This window comes from Bombina bombina, chromosome 4 (genome assembly GCF_027579735.1).
Source record: "Bombina bombina isolate aBomBom1 chromosome 4, aBomBom1.pri, whole genome shotgun sequence".
NCBI lineage: Eukaryota > Metazoa > Chordata > Amphibia > Anura > Bombinatoridae > Bombina > Bombina bombina.
The window spans coordinates 292,748,461-292,766,546 of NC_069502.1; positions in this window are offsets into that span (position 1 = coordinate 292,748,461).

The window sequence follows — 18,086 nt, forward strand, 5'->3', positions numbered from 1 at the left end:
CGGAGAGTTGATTCTGAAGCCCATGATTCAGCCACCTGACGGTAATGTTGGTTTAAATACAAATAGCTAGCAGTAATGGATGGACATGTCCTTTGATTCTGTCAGCCTTGTATCCTTTTTGAATCAGCGGGTCACAGACTAAGGATGCTTCTCCATATGGAGACAAGAGGGACATAAAACCATAAGCTGTGACCGCTTATTCCATGGACACCGGGGCCTGTCCAGGGCCCTTTGGTGCTTAGAGAGTTACATAGTTACCCATATTATTTAGTAAGTTATAGGTGGGGCTTGCATGCACTAGTCTTATCTGTCTTCAGCATATTTTGCCCAATATATTTATATGACTGTTTTGTACTGTTTACAATGTTGATTTGTTATGCACTGTTTTAAGGGTTTAATGTACTAGATTGCCTTGTTTTCCCTCTCCTACCAATCCCCCCATTTTCCCTTCTTTTCCTCCCCCTTCTCTTTCCCCTCCCTTTTTCCCCCTCTCCTCACCCTTTCTCTCCTCTACCTCCTTTTCCTCTAACCTCCTTTTTTTTTTCCTCTTGACCTACTCTTACTTCTTTCTTTTCTTTCCCTACTCTCCTTATCCTCCTTCCTTTCCCCTTCTCTCCACCTCCCCCTTCTCTCCCCCCCTCTTTCTTTTCTCCCCTCCCCCCTTCCTTCCCCTTTTTCTTCCCAACCCCCCCTATCCCTTCTTCCTCCCTCTTCCTCCTCTCCCTCCCCTATTTTCTCTCTTTCCTTTTTCCATTTTTTTTACTTATTCCTCTTCCCTCTTCCACTCTCCCTCTCCTTTCCTCTCACCCCTCCCCTTTTCCCAAATCCCCTTCCCCCCTTTTGATGCCATGTCTGATTTATACCTAGGGACTGGGACTCCTCAGACCCGGGAAATTTTTTATAATAAAACAAAAATGTACCTGCCAAGGGATTACTTCCCCTATTTCACCTCTCCTCCTACACTGTTTTTTTTACCTTAAGAACCAGAGCAGTTGTTGCTTCTCCTTTTCATAGAGGTTATTATCTTTTCTTTTTCTCTCTCTTCCTTCTTCTTCCTTTTCTCTTAGTCAATTGACTCATCTTGAGTAACCTTACTTTCTCTACTTTTATTAGTGTGTTCTGGACACATTTTTTGTATACTTCTCACCCCCCTCCCCTTACACCTATTCTTCCACTACCCCTCTTACCTTACTCTTCCCTCCTCTACTCCTTTTTTTTTTTTTTTCTCCCTCCCTCCCTCCCTCCTTCCCCCTCCACTTGACCCAGGATGCCTTGCCCACCAAGCAGGTTTGGCCTGCATAGCCTTAATTTCACCACGGTCAACGCAAAGGGGCTGAACGACCCAGGCAAAAGGTCGATAGCACTAAGGGAACTTAGTAACAGCCATATTCTTTTTCTTCAAGAGACTCATTTTCATAGGGGCAGAGAGCCAAAATGGCATCCTAGGCTATACCCTACAGCAGTGTTTGCCTCTGGCAACTCTAAGAAATGCGGAGTTGGTATCCTTGTCCACCACTCCATTCCATTCAAAATTTTACATATAGAGAGAGACCCTGAGGGCAGGTTTTTGCTTGTAACGGGCAAACTTTACGAACACCCATTGACCCTAGCCACATTGTATACCCCAAATTCTGACCAACATCATTTCATGAAAAAAGTGTCAAAGCTAATTTTAGACCTTGCCAAGGGCCCTGTATCTTTATCAGGGGATCTTAACATACCATTCAATGCAAGTGTCGACACGTCTAACGGCTCCTCTAGCACCCCTAGTAAAATAATTAAATCAGTCAAAACAACCATTGCAAACTTACAACTACATGACGTCGGGAGATCACTCCACCCAACAGGTAGAGATTAGACATATTTTTCACCACCACATAACAAATATTCCCGTATAGACTATTTCCTTTTTGACTCTACCGGACTTGACATGGTCAACAAATGCAATATAGGTCCCATAACATGGTCGGATCACGCCCCACTGACCTGCAATATACAATGGCCTGACCTACCCCCTACATCGTACATTTGGAAGTTGGACGATTCCTTGCTAGATAACTTAGAGATAAAAGCAGACATTCAGAAATCTCTTTTAGACTATTTGTCCCATAACGTCCCCTCACACACTTCAATCACGTCGTTTTGGGAGGCACACAAGTGTGTAGTACATGGAGAATTTCTTAAACATAAGGCCTGTTTGGTAAAGCAGCAAAATTTGAAGCATAAACAAATCCTAGATAATATAACGGACCTGGAAACTACCCATAAAAGAGATCCAACTGATAAGGAGGTTAGTAAGTCTTTAGATAATGCTAAAAATCAACTCAAGCAACACCAGCTATGGGTCCTACATCGTAAAACAGCAGTACTACGAGGGGGGCAATAAACCAGGGAAATTATTAGCTAGAAGTATCCGCAGACAGAAACTTAAGTCGCACATACACTTTATACAGAATGCAGACGGTACAATGCTAAGAGGAAGTAAACAAATAGCAAACTCCTTCCATGCCTATTACACTAAACTCTATAACATCCCACACACGGAGGGGACCCCACATCAAACTGAAAATATGATAGATAGACAGGAGTCAATTGACAAATATCTGTCCTCAATAGACCTCCCTCAATTAGATAACGAAAGTAGGGATTCCCTTGATGCCCCAATTACCCTTGAAAAACTCTTCCAAGCCATAGGGGAGCTCCCGGGAGGGAAGAGCCTTGGACCAGATGGGTTTACCCCTAGGTATTATAAGACCTTTTTGAAGATCCTGGGACCCTCTATGTTGTGCCTCTTAACTCTCTCATACATAACCCGACGTTCGCTGGCTCGATGCTTGAGGCTCACGTCGCTGTCATACCCAAACCGGGTAAGCCCCCCACCTCTCCCGCTAACTTCCGCCCAATCTTGTTGCTCAATTCAGACGTGAAGGTCTTTGCTAAGATATTGGCAAAGAGACAACAAATTTCTTCCCTCTATAATTGACTCCGATCAAGTTGGGTTTATAGCCGGTCAGGAAGCACGGGATAATACAAACAAGGTGATCCAACTGATCAACCCTGCCCAAGTTGAGGGTGTGCCCCTGGCTCTTTTCTCGACTGACGTGGAGAAGGCCTTCGACCGCGTTGACTGGCTTTTTCTGTGTAGTGTCATGAAAGCAATGAATTTTGGCGAATCCTTCATTAATATGACCTTTGCACTGTATTCTTCACCCAATGCTCAGATCCGGGTTAACGGCACATTGTCAGATACTTTTAATATCGCAAATGGGAAGAGGCAGGGATGCCCTCTATCCCCACTTCTTTTTGCACTCTCTATCGAGGCGTTGGTGCAGAGGGTCACGGGGAACCCAAAGATCACGGGAATGCAGGTGGGTGACATTGAAATTGAACAAGCGCTCTACTCCGATGATATTCTTTACACACTTACAAACGTAGAGGTTTCTGTCCCAGAACTACTAAATGATATAGAACAATATGGGGAACTCTCCAACTTCCACTTAAATCTGTCCAAGTCTGAATTGCTCAATGTTAATGCTCGCCCAGAGCACATCCAGAACCTAGCCTTAAACCACAAAATTACTACAGCTCCTGCTAAATTAAAATATCTAGGAATCTATTTATCCACTAACCCTGCTGACCTCTTCAAGAACAATTATTTAAAACTAAAACAGGAAATACTTAATGATATTTCATCCTGGAAAAACAAAATGTTGTCATGGCTAGGAAAGATTAGTTTAATTAAAATGAACATCTTGCCTCGTATATTGTACATAATGCAAACTGTCCCTATTTCCCTACCTAAATACTTTTTAGTTCACTTACAACGATCCATTGAGCAGTTTATATGGTCTGGCACTAGGCCTAGAGTGCCCAGGAAGACGCTATACCTCCCCAGGGAAAAGGATGGGTTGGGGTTCCCTGACTTATCGAAATACAGGCGGGCTATACTTCTACAGAGATTGATCGAGTGGTCTCGAAACACCCCACATAAGCAGTGAGTTAGACTCGACGGTCAAATTTTTAAACTACACAACATTGGCGCCCTGGCGTGGATTCCTATGTTAAAACGACCCAAGCTAATACATAAGTACCACATTACCCTTACAACACTACAGGAATGGGATAGTCTATTGGCCACTAGTACCCATATTTCATCAATCAACTCCCCAATGGTCCTGATTATAGAAAACCCTGATCTACCATATCACATACTGGGCACGAGAATGGGCTCTAGTTATAGCTTGCACGACGGTGTCTTGCATTTCGCACTTGAAGCGGGGAAACTCCGCACATAGAGCGAGTTGGCAGAACTGCATTGGGAACTCTTCCACTCATGGCTCAGATACCAACAGTTATCTCATTTCTTGTTACATCATAAACATAGGGCAAGTTTTTGCAGAGATCTCATGCCGTTTGAGTTACTCTGCGTGGGCCACAACCCGTCTAGACGGTTGATCTCAAAGGTGTACAAACTTTTACTTTTGCCACCGGATGTACAGCTCCCTGCTTAAACATTGGCATGGACTGGAGACCTCAATAATACAGTTGATGAGGAGGACTGGGTTAGAACATTTATCTTGACAAAACAATCTTCCGTTTCTGCGACTGTCCAGGAAATCCACCTTAAATTGTTGACTAGGTGGTATTACACTCCGACGAGACTAAATAGAATCTTTCCATCAGCGAGTCCCCTATGTTGGAGAGGATGTGGGGGACATGGTACGCTCCTCCACATCTGGTGGTCATGCCCTTGCCTGCAGGGTTTTTGGACAGCGGTACTCGAGACCATGTCACATAAACTACAGACTTTGATTCCAAACACACCGGAGACAATGTTATTGCTACACCTCCCCAAGACTAGAGACGCCTCCACTAAGACTCTTCTTTTGATTATGCTTACAGGCGCTAAAAGGTTGATTCCTCAGAGGTGGAAATCCTCACGGGTTCCCACTTTTGACGAATGGGATTCCTCAGTAGAGGACTTACTAAATTTAGAAAGATTACATTACTTGAAAATTAAACAACCGGGAACCCATGAAATGATGTTGGCAATATGGAATGGTACTTCTCCTTGAAGATCTTTAATGCACCACCCTGCTATAGACCAGGCTCTTGGATGACGCCCATCTTCCCACCCACCCCCCTTTTTTTCTCCTCTTCTCCCTTCTCTTGCCCTCCCCCCCATTCCCCTTCTCTGCAATGAAACCCCTTTTCTCTTTCCTTACTTCCCTCCCCTTTCCTTTATTTTTTCTTTTTCTTTTACTCAAGAACTCATCCTACACACATTGTTTTACAAATTTAATATTGGTTTGAATATTTTTGTATATTACAAATTTGTTAAAATTATAAAACTGTCAAGCTTTGCAAACTTGGTTTGATCCATGTAATGACACGGACGTTATTGAATACTCCCAATTGGGAATGAGGACATTTATTTTCGTGCATATGGGCCTAATTTTTGCCTGTGTCTTTTTATTTAGAAGTCGATTTGTGACATCAACAGGTTGATGTCTTTTGTTTATAGATCTGTACTAAGTACTGATGCATTCCAATTCTGTATCAATGACTTATTCTTTCAATAAAGCTTGTTTAAAAATAAAAAAAAACAAAAAAAAAAAAAACCTACTACATTTCTCTAAGGTAAAAAATTATTCATATTGGACATACCGTAATAAAATATAAACTCAAAGGTAGCAATATGTAAATGTCTCTAATTTAAAGGGCCATAGTTACACTGTTGTTATAAAAATTGGCCAAATAACAATTGTAACTTTTAAAAGCTAAAGCAGCAATATATAACCCTTAAAAGGGAAAGAAATACATCACATATTTTGCAACAATAGTATATTAACCTAACTATTCACAAAACATAATTACAAAGTAATAATTTAAAACACTCCAGCACCATCCGATCTAATAATTGTAATTAAAAATAAAATAAAGATAATAACCATATAGTTAATATTTAATTAATATATGATAAAGTGAGAACAGTCTAAGACCTCATATTTATTTACAATTTATCAAAATATTTAGAATTAATCCATTTCCAATAATTAAAATACTATACAAAAATAATAAAAAAAAATAGGAAAAAAAAATATTTTTAAAAAATTCAAAACAACTACCCAATTTTTTCAAACTATTAGGGAAGGGATTAAATATTTTAATATTATAAGATACCAACAAACAAAAACCAAAAGACAATATTAAAATATCCCAAATTCATAAAAAACAACCCAAATCAAATTCTAAATTTAATCCACTGGGGGTTAGAGTTTTTAACTCAAAGATCCATTTTGCTTCTAACTTATAGAGCTCTTTTTGAATATTGCACCCTCTCCAATTTGGTTTCACCTGATCTATAACAGTGAACATGAGATGTTTAGTATTACCATTGTTACATTTCTTAAAATGTTTAGGGGCCTAGTAGATTCTCCTATGTATTGTACCCCACATAAACATTCCAAAAGGTAAACCACATTAGAATCGGTACACCTATATAGGTTGTTTATTTTGAAAACTTTTTTTGTTGTCCCCGATTTAAAATTTTTCCTTTTTTTGGAATGTTAACATGCCTTACAACTGTGGCAAGGGAAAAAAACCCTAATTTCATTTCCAAACAAATCTTTATTTGTATTTTTCCGTGTGTCTCTTCTGGTCATATCAGTGGGAGCTAGATGGGTTTTCAAATTCCTACATTTTCTATATACCATATTGGGATAACATGGAATCACTGGACCTAAAATTTCATCTGTTTTTAATATATGCCAATGTCTCCTTAGAATTTTCTCCAGTGCCTTACTATCTTCACTAATATTGAGTTATAAAAGGAACCCTAACTGTATCTTTCTCAACTATAGTAGAGCTACTACTATCCTCAACCTTCTTTTTTAAAAGCTCTTCTCTCCTTATTTTGGACAGTTCATCCCTGGCTTTCTTTATTAGGTCTACCGCATATCCTTTGTTCAAAAAATTTTTACTAAAACTTCTGACTGCTCATTATAATCATAATCCTTCATACAATTTTTCCTGATGCGTAAGAACTGGATTTTAGGGACGTTCTTTTTCAATTTATCTAAATGGCAACTTTCTGCGTGAATATACCCATTCGCATCAACAGATTTAAAATTTTTTATTATTTATAACATCTATTTGTAAATCAAGGAAATTAATACTAACATTACTTATTTCATAAGTGAATTTGAGGTTTCTATCATTTAGATTAATTCTAGAAAAAAAAACATTATAAATCCTTTCTACTTCCTCTCCAGATAATTAGAATATCATCTATATATCGCGTTATAGGAGACCAGATTTGCCCCCAGATCAGTTGAGTCCAGGAATATCAATTCCCATAGACCCATAAAAAAAATAAGAGTAGATGGAGAAATATTTTGGAAGAAGCCTCTATTAAACTTATGAAACTCATAAAAGAGTTTAGGCAAAAACTGTTAGAAGACATTAACACAAAAATTACGGATTTAGATACTACACTTTAGAGTAAGTAAAGAATATAAAGATAGTGAATTAGAAATAAAAAATCGGTTAAGTAATAATAGAGATGAAATTCTGAGTAAAAAAACTAAAAAATTAAAGAGGGACAGGGATGATTATAGCACATATGAAAGTGAACCAAATAATGATTGTTATATTACCCATAAGTGGAGACATAACAAAGCCATATGTCTTGAGAATAAAGGCCCTGTAGGGGATCAAGTCTCCAAAGAAAATAACCATCAGATACAGATAACTAAACCATTGCATTATCAAATAGAAAAGAAAAAATTTCCTCACACTAATGACAAGAAAATCCTTAATGAGAAACCAATGTACCATTTAGGAAATAATTGGCATTATTCAAATGATCAATATCAACGATCAGATTTTAAACGTTCTGATCATCACAATAATTCAAATGAATATAGAACAGCCAGATGGAGGGATTACAATACAGATTCAAGAAACCTGACTAGAGGTACAGTATGGAATAGGAATCAAAATTGGAGAGGGAATAACCATTATGGTAGATATGTCCAGGCTACATCAAAAAACTCTAACAAATGGCAGCCAAATAGACCTTCTCATAATATAGATTCTACAAATTTTCACTCTCCAAATAGAGGAAGTTGGAATAGAGGATACTCTGAGAATAGTTTAAAAAATATCCACAACACACCCAGAGATTCTAATGACTGCATGGGAAATAGGTTTCAACAAAATAGGAATTATGGAAATTATAATTCCCCTAAGAACATTCATTTACAGAATAGATTCCGACCTCTTACATTCCCTGAATCCAATGAGAGGGAAAGTAACCTAGGGACAAATAAGGAACCCTTACAAGGCCCAAGTTGTTCTAGTTCCCAACAAACTCATTTTTTAGAGAGGGATTAAAATTGGGGGACGGGAATTTAGATCGTCCAAAGTTAAATCAAAGAAAAAGAAGGGCATCAGAAAACGAGGAGGTAGGGGAAGGGGACCACAGAAACCCAAAAACCAAGAAATTCTAGGCGGTGACTATCTTTTGCACCCTCACAAAGAGTTAATAAATTCAATGCATTTATAGATGCACATAAGTTTATAAAGTTTTCTAAAGAACCCTGTTGAAATAAATAGCGCATTAACATTGAATGTAGATAATACATATAGTTTTAAACATTCTAATTTAAAAGAAAAATCTTGTTTTTATCCTAAATTTATTAAAGGGGGGTCCCTTGAAACTTTTGAAAAACCCATCACAAATGATATACAGAATTTGAAATTAGATAAATGTGGTAAAAAATTTCAAATTTAACTAAGACACAATTGCTAGACATAAATAAACTGGAAGAGGATAATAGTGTGGTGGTGAAATCAGCAGATAAGGGGGGGGTTTGTATTGCTAAATAGGGAACACTATCTTAAAATGTGCACAGTCCTTTTAGATGACAGGGACACATATAAGATTCTAACTAAGAATCCAACTGATGAGTTTCTAAAAGAACTCACTATTCTGGTTAAAAAAAGCCAGTGAACTAGGTATTTTAAATGAGAAAGAGACAGGTTATCTCATTCCAAAGAATCCAAAAATCCCCCTCCTGTATTGTCTACCCAAAATTAATAAAAATCTTTCAGACCCCCCTCATATTTAAAAGATTTCATGGATGTGTTGAGAATTTTAGAAAAAGTTCAGTGGGAGGATGATTTCCTATTAGCCACGTGTGATGTCTCGGCATTATACACATGTATTCAACATAATTTTGGAATTGAAGCCATTGATTTCTTTTTAAAGAAGGATACTAATTTATTGATGGAACAAAGAACGTTTTTAATTAATAGTATTAAATTTATTTTAACACACAATTATTTTAATTTTAATGGCAGGTTCTATTTACAACAATGTGATACAGCTATGGGGACCAGATTTGCCCCTAGTTATGCTAATCTTTTTATGGGTCTATGGGAATTGATATTCCTGGACTCAACTGATCTGGGGGCAAATCTGGTCTCCTATAAGCGATATATAAATGATATTCTAATTATCTGGAGAGGAAGCAGAGAGGGTTTAGAAAAAAAAAATTCTAGAATTAATCTAAATGATAGAAACCTAAAATTCACTTATAAAATAAGTAATGTTAGTATTAATTTCCTTGATTTACAAATAGATGTTATAAATAATAAAATTATAACCAAAACCTTTTTTAAATCTGTTGATGCGAATGGGTATATTCACACAGAAAGTTGCCAATTAGATAAATGGAAAAAGAACATCCCTAAAAGCCAGTTCTTACACATCAGGAAAAATTGTATGAAGGATTATGATTATAATGAGCAGTCAGAAGATTTAGTAAAATATTTTTTGAACAAAGGATATGAGGTAGACCTAATAAAAAAAGCCAGAGATGAAGTGTCCAAATTAAGGAGAGAAGATCTTTTAAAAAAGAAGGTTGAGGATAGTATTAGTTCTAGGTTCCTTTTATAACTCAATATAGTGAAGATAGTAAGGACTGGAGAAAATTCTAAGGAGACATTGGCATATATTAAAAACAGATGAAATTTTAGGTCCAGTGATTCCATGTTATCCCAATATGGTATAAAGAAAATATAGGAATTTGAAAACCCAACTAGCTCCCACTGATATGACCAGAAGAGACACACGGAAAAATACAAATAAAGATTTGGTTGGAAATGAAATTAGGTTTTTTTTCCCTTGCAACAGTTGTAAGGCATGTAAACATTCCAAAAAAAGGAAAGATTTTAAATCGGGGACAACCAAAAAAAGTTTTCAAAATAAACAACCTACATAGGTGTACCGATTCTAATGTGGTTTACCTTTTGGAATGTTTATGTGGGGTACAATACATAGGAGAATCTACTTGGCTCGTGAAGGATAGGATCAGGGAACATATAAATTCAATAGAAAATATGGATCTTGATAGGAATAAGGAACTCCCTATCTCTAAACATTTTAAGAAATGTAACAATGGTAATACTAAACATCTCATGTACACTGTTATAGATTTTAAGAAATGTAACAATGGTAATACTAAACATCTCATGTACACTAGGTAAAACCAAATTGGAGAGGGTGCAATATTCAAAAAGATCTCTTGAAGTAAGAAGCAAAATGGATCTTTGAGTTAAAAGCTCTAACCCCCAGTGGATTAAATTTAGAATTTGATTTGGGTTGTTTTTTATGAGTTTGGGATATTTTAATATTGTCTTTTGTTTTTTGGTATCTTATAATATTAAAATATTTAATCCCTTCTCTAATAGTTTGAAAAAATTGGGTAGTTTCTATTTTTTTTTTAAAGTATTGAATAGTATTTTAATTATTGGAAATTGGTGAATTCTAAATATTTTGATAAATTGTAAATAAATATGAGGTCTTAGACTGTTCTCACTTTATCATATATTAATTAAATATTAACTATATGGTTATTATCTTTATTTTATTTTTAATTACAATTATTAGATCGGAGGGTGCTGGAGTTTTGTAAATTATTACTTTGTGAATAGTTAGGTTAATATACTATTGTTGCAAAATATGTGATGTATTTCTTTCCCTTTTAAGGGTTATATATTGCTGCTTTAGCTTTTAAAAGTTACAATTGTTATTTGGCCAATTTTTATAACAACAGTGTAACTATGGCCCTTTAAATTAGAGCCATTTATATATTGCTACCTTTGAGTTTATATTTTTTTACGGTATGTGAAATATGAATACTTTTTTACCTTAGAGAAATGTAGTAGGTTTTTAATTTATTTAAATTATTTAAATCATTTAGATGCACTCATAGAACACATGTTAATCTTTGATTTGGCCTTTTACTAGTATATATATTTCAGTGGCAGGGCTGGCCCTAGACATTGTAGGGCCCAAGACAGGATGACAAAGTGGGGCCCCTCTTTCACCCGCCCCCAACCCCTCCCAATCCCCGCCCATGACCACTCAATCCCCGCCCATGCCCACCCAATCCCACACACCCAACCCCATCATTAACCCTGCCCAATCCCCGCCCCCAACCCTGCCCTACAGCTTTTAAAACGAAAATAATTTAAGGTAATGCACAACATTTTATATATATATATATATATATATATAAAAAAAAACATAAATCCACTAATGTGGATCACTATAACATTGTATATATTGCAATATACCATTTGTACTATTGGAATAACTGTTTATGTATATAATGAAGAATTATGCTGACAATTAGGAACAGTTGAGTTGAACTGGGCCTTATTTTTATGTGTTTTCTTATGATAACAAGAACATTACAGAGACGCCAGGGCCGGCCCTAGCAAGTGCATGTCCCTAGGCAGATTGACAGCCCGGGGCCTCTACCCAGAACAAAAAGTACTTAAAAGAAATGGGGCAATGCACTGTACCACACAAACACACAGATATAATACAGAGAGACTTATATACACATACATCCACACACTGTGTCAGACACGTACACAGGTGTATACACAACACACACACCACAGCCCACCCATCACAGCCCCCACACACATACCACAGCCCCACACACACACCAAAGCACCCACACACACCACACACCACAGCCCCCACATACATCACACACCACAGCCTCCACACACACCACAGCCCCCACACACACACACACACACACACACAGCCCACACACACACACACACCACAGCCCACACACACACCACAGCCCATACACACACACACACCACAGCCCACACACACACACACACACACACACACACACACACACCACAGCCCACAAACACACACACACACCACAGCCCACACACACACACACATCACAGCCCACACACACACCACAGCCCACACACAAACACCACAGGCCACACACACACACACCACCGCCCACACACACACAAACACACACACACCACAGCCCACACACACCACAGACCACATGCACACACACCCCAGCCAACACACACACACCACATCCCCCACACACACATCACATCCCCCCCACACACATCACAGCCCACACACACACAGCCCACACACACACAGCCACACACACACACAGCCCACACACACAGCCCACACACACACACACAGCCCACACACACAGCCCGCCCACACACACAGCCCACACACACACACACAGCCCACACACACATGCAATAAATAAATAAAATAAATGGTGCCCCCAGCAATAAAATGATGTCCCATCTCCCCTGCTATAAATTGATGCCAAACAGTCGTCAGGGAGAGCTCAGACACGGCTGCCGATTGATCCAGGAAACTGCAGTGGCCTTCACGTAGTGAATCCCTCCTCCGATAACGTCTAATGACGTGATGACGTAGTACTCACTCTTCAGCTGGTGCGAGGACAGGAGCGTTTCACCTCCGCTCCAAAATTAACAGCAGCACAAAAAGTCGGCGCACCCAGCACAAAAGGGAGACGTAGGCAACAAGAACTCGTTGAGAAGTAGTTTATTGTAATGTTAAGAAACACATATTACAAGGCATATAAAGTGTAATGGCTGGCAGCACCAGTCAAGGAAAAAGACAGGTCAGACGCGTTTCCTAATGTGTGAAGCACGTAATCCTCAGTGACCCTGCACAACACCCACCATTCTGGGCAATTTATATATACAGGATATCCTCCCACTTAATTGTTGGTCCAATAAAAATGACCCTGTCTTGGCCAAAATGGTGGGTGTGGGACAAGGGGAATGATTTGCATTCATTACTAATACAACTGCCTAAAAATAACAATTAATTATAGTGCAATAAAAATGACTATAATATGAAACAAGCAATTACTATGCACAAATGTTTCATAAACAAAATATCACATTTAGCAATGTTGCAAATAAAAATAAAAAAATATAAAAATATAGAATGAATAATAAGTAACTCAGAAATAGAATTTGCCATGTAAGTTTAAAGTGTCAGCTGAGTATAAACCTAAGATAAGATAAATTGAATAAAAAAGAGAACTTTTAAATGTAAATTCACTATTGATCTACATACAGTTTTACATCCCACTCTGAGTTCAAACCTTTAGGAAGACGAGTTTCCAAATGAAAAATCCAAAAAAAACTTCCCTTTTACTCAAAATAACACCTCTGTTACCACCCCTGGGGTGTCTGGGAATTAATTGGATAGCCTGAAACGTCAAAAGTGAACTGTCAGAGTTATGACATTTTTTGAAATGCAGGGATACTGGAGTAGTAGACTCAGGGTCCTCGATGGAACGTAGATGTTCTAGAAAACGATCTTTCAAAGCACGGGTTGTTTGACCTACGTACTGCCTCAAGCATCCCTTGCAAGTCAAAAAATAAATGACATAGCAAGAACTGCAAGTCATGTGCTCTCGAATTTCAAAAACTTTGTTATTGGTAGTCGACACAAAACTTGCTCCAAAGAAGGCATAGGAGCAAGACTTGCACCTCCTGCTACCACATTTGAAAAAACCTGGTTTGATAGAAAGCCAATTTTTTCTCTGTTGGGGTCTTGGCAACATAGATGGGGATAATAAATTCCCTAATATTTGTGCTTTTTTTGATACAAAACAAGTACCTTCTTTAAGTATAGACTTAAGGCTTTCATCAGTACCCAAAATAGGAAGTGCCTTACGTATAATGTCACATATTTTACCAAACTCGACACTGTATGCAGCAAAAAATTTGATTTTACTAAGTCTACTTTGTCTTTTAGTAATGTCAGAGTGAAAGAGGTCTTGTCTTTCTACTTGATCTACCTCTCTTTTCACCTCTTCAAGGGCTGTCTCAGAATACCCTCTCTCAATTAACCTAGCTGTTAAATCCTCTGAATGTTTCAAATAGCTCTTAGGATCACTACAATTACGTTTTACCCTTATGTATTGGCTCTTTGGAATAGATTGGATGGTGTGTCTTGGATGACACGACTTGGCATAGAGAATAGTATTACCTGCACTCGGTTTATGAAACAATTCAATTTCAATACTAATAGTAACCAAATTTGAATGTAATTCAATGTCTAAAAAAGAAATTGAAGACTTGTTAACTTCCATGGTAAATTGTAAATTCAATGAATTGTTTTGTATATAAAGCAGAAACTGTTCAAGAAGAGGTACTGGGCCCTTCCAAATTAACAGAATGTCGTCAATGTAGCGACCGTAATATTGTATTTACTGCCTGAAGGGGTTCCCATCTCCATAGACATGGGACAGCTCCCACCAACCCATATACAGGTTGGCATAGGAGGGGGCAAACTTAGCCCCCATAGCTGTCCCAAGTCTCTGGAGATAGAAACCCTCCTCAAACAAGAAAAAATTATGTGTAAGGAGGTACTCCACAGAATTCTTAATGAACAGTTTCAAAGCTTCATCATATTTAGAATGATTATCCAGAAAAAATTCAATTGCCTGAATACCCCTATCATGAGGGATACAAGTATACAGTGAGACCACGTCGATGGTGACAAAGGTATAATCCTCACGCCAATCAAGGCTCTCCATCTGTCTAATCACATCAGACGCGTCCTTAATGTAACTTGTTAAATTCAAAATAAATGGTTGTAGATACCCATCAACAAATTCGGAAAGTGGCTCATTTAATGAGCCAATGCCAGCCACAATGGGTCTGCCAGGGGGATTGGTGGCTTGTTTATGGACCTTCAGCAGATAGTGAAATATGCTTATGACAGGATGTTCAGTGTATAGAAAATCAAAGTTAGATTGCTTAATTAACCCCTCAAGTAGTGCTACCTCAAGTAGCTTTCGCAATTCTGCTTTATAGTAAAAGATAGGGTTATATTTGAGTTTCTCATACACTGTAGCATCTAGTAACTGTCTATAAGCCTCTGTAATATGTAATATGCCTCACGGTCCAATACAACTACCTTCCCCCCTTTGTCTGAGTTGCGTATAACCAAATCCCGATTTTCTTTTAACTGTTTTATGGCTAGATGTTGCGCCCCCTGAAATAAAATGATGCCCCCAACAAAAATATGATGTCCTCAGCCCCCAAGCAATAAAATGAATCCCCCTGCAATAAAATGATGCACCAGTCCCCTACAATAAAATGAAGCAAAGTCCCCCTGCAATAAAATTATGCCCCAGCCCCCTGCACAAAAATTATGCCCCCAGCAAAAATAATGATGCCCCAGAAATAAAATTATGCCCCAGCTCCCCTGCAATAAATTGATGCCCCCAACAAAAATATGATGCCCCCAGCAATAAAATGAAGCCCCCAGCTCCACTACAATAAAATGATGCTCCAGCCCCACTGCAATAAAATGATGCTCCCAGTCCCCCTGCAATAAAATGATGTCCCATCCCCATTGCAATAAAATGATGCCCCATCCCCACTGCAATAAAATGATGCCCACAGCCCTGCCCCCTGCAATAAAATGATGCCCCCAACAAAAATATGATGCCCCCTGCACCCCTGCAATAAATTATGCACTGAGCAATAAAATTAAGCCCCCAGCCCCCCTGCAATAAAATGATGCCCCCAGTCCCACTGCAATAAAATGATGCCACCAGCAATAAAATGAAGCCCCCTGCAATAAAATGATGCCCAGCCCCCCTGCAATAAGATGATGCCCCTGCAATAAAATGATGCCCACAACAAAAATATTATGCCGCCACGGGAGTTCAGGACAGAGCGGATACCTAAAAGATTCTGCAGAAGGATTACACCTGACAGCTTGTTTGGACGTCGGCTACAGCAATCTATACTGTGAGTACGGATTGTTTTTTCTTTTGTGGTCTGTATTACTACACCAAAAGAAATATCTATCATCCATACACAGGAAGAAATTGTTTGTTTGGATCACAAAAGGAGGATTGCATTTTTGCTTCCATTACATTTTTTAAAGAACTCGTTTGGGAACTTTACAATCGTTCATCTGGACATACAGACTGTGGAATTGGATTGGTTCTATCCTTTTTATTTTGTTGTTATATATAAAGTATAATTGTTTTTATTGTGTATTTATATTATTGCTTGTTATTTATTATGTTACAAGGTCGACCTTATTATTTGTAAAATAAATTTTATTAATATCCTATTAATTATATTTATTTATAGATTTGTAACCAGCACCATTCTGTTACTAATATATTTGTCTTTTTGTCCTTATCCATTGCGGTTTATCTTCTACATTGGTTTGTAGGACTTTTTTTAACCTTTTGTCAACTAGCACTTTAGCTCCCGGTGGGAGCGCTCCCTAGTACTTTATTTTTATTTGTCCAGTTGTTCTACTACTGTGTAGTTTAAAATTAAGCAGTAATCAAGATGCACGTTATCAACATAAAATTTGCATTTAGAGAATCACACAAAAGACCTTAAAGCACTGACAATTTGACAAACCTGTTTAGATCATATCAAAATTAAAGTGATATGAAACCCCAAATTTTCCTTTCATGGCTCAGACAGAACATACAATTTTAACTAACTTTACAATTAACTTCTGTTATCTAATTTGCTTAGTTCTCTTTATATCCTTTGATGAAAAGCATACCTAGGTAGGCTCTGGAGCTGGGAGATAGTTTCTGATTGGTGGCTGCACATATACGTCTATTGACATTGACTAACTATTGTGTTTAACGAACTCCCAGTTGTGCATTGCTGCTCTTCTAATTAAAGGGACACTGAACCCAATTTTTTTTCTTTCGTGATTCAACATGTAATTTTAAGCAACTTTCTAATTTACTCCTATTATCAATTTTTCTTTGTTCTCTTACTATCTTTATTTGAAAAAGAAGGCATCTAAGCTTTTTTTTTTGGTTCAGAACTCTGGATAGCACTTTTTTATTGGTGGATGAATTTATCCACCAATCAGCAAGGACAACCCAGGTTGTTCACCAAAAATGGGCCGGCATCTAATCTTACATTCTTGCATTTAAAATAAAGAGAATGAAAAAAATTTGATAATAGGAGTAAATTAGAAAGTTGTTTAAAATTTCATGCTCTATCTGAATCACAAAAGAAAAAATAAGTGCAGCTCGCTCCTGCTGTCAGACAGAGCAGGAGCGAGCTGCACTTAGTGTAATGGCGCGGTCGGGCCGGGCTGTGACTATACACCTGGCCCGATGCGCTGTGTAATAAAAACAGACCCGCTCAGAAGAGCACAGAGAGCGGGTCTGAAAAACTGTCATATTTAAAAAAAAAAATCAAAGGGAATATTACATTTTATAACGATAACACTAATATAATGTTATATAATTCTGCACTATGTGCTGAATTATATAACATTATTTTTTAGGTTTACTGGCCCTTTAAGAAATTCTACGGGCATGAGCACAATGTTATCTATATGGCACACATGAACTAGTGCTGTCTAGCAGTGAAAAACTGTCAAAATGCAGAGGCAGTCTTCAAGGGCTTAGATATTAGAATGTGAACCTACTTAGGTTTAGCTTTCAACAAAGAATACCAAATAACAAAGCAAATTTGATGATAAAAGTAAATTGGAAAGTTATTTAAAATTGCATGCCATATCTGAATCTTGAAAGTTAAATTTTGACTAGACTATCCCTTTAACAACATGTTTCAACTCCCTTTTAACATCTAAAGGGACAGTAAACACCTTATAATTACAAGACATTTATGTTGTGCTGCTATAGAATAACACATTAGGCAAGTCT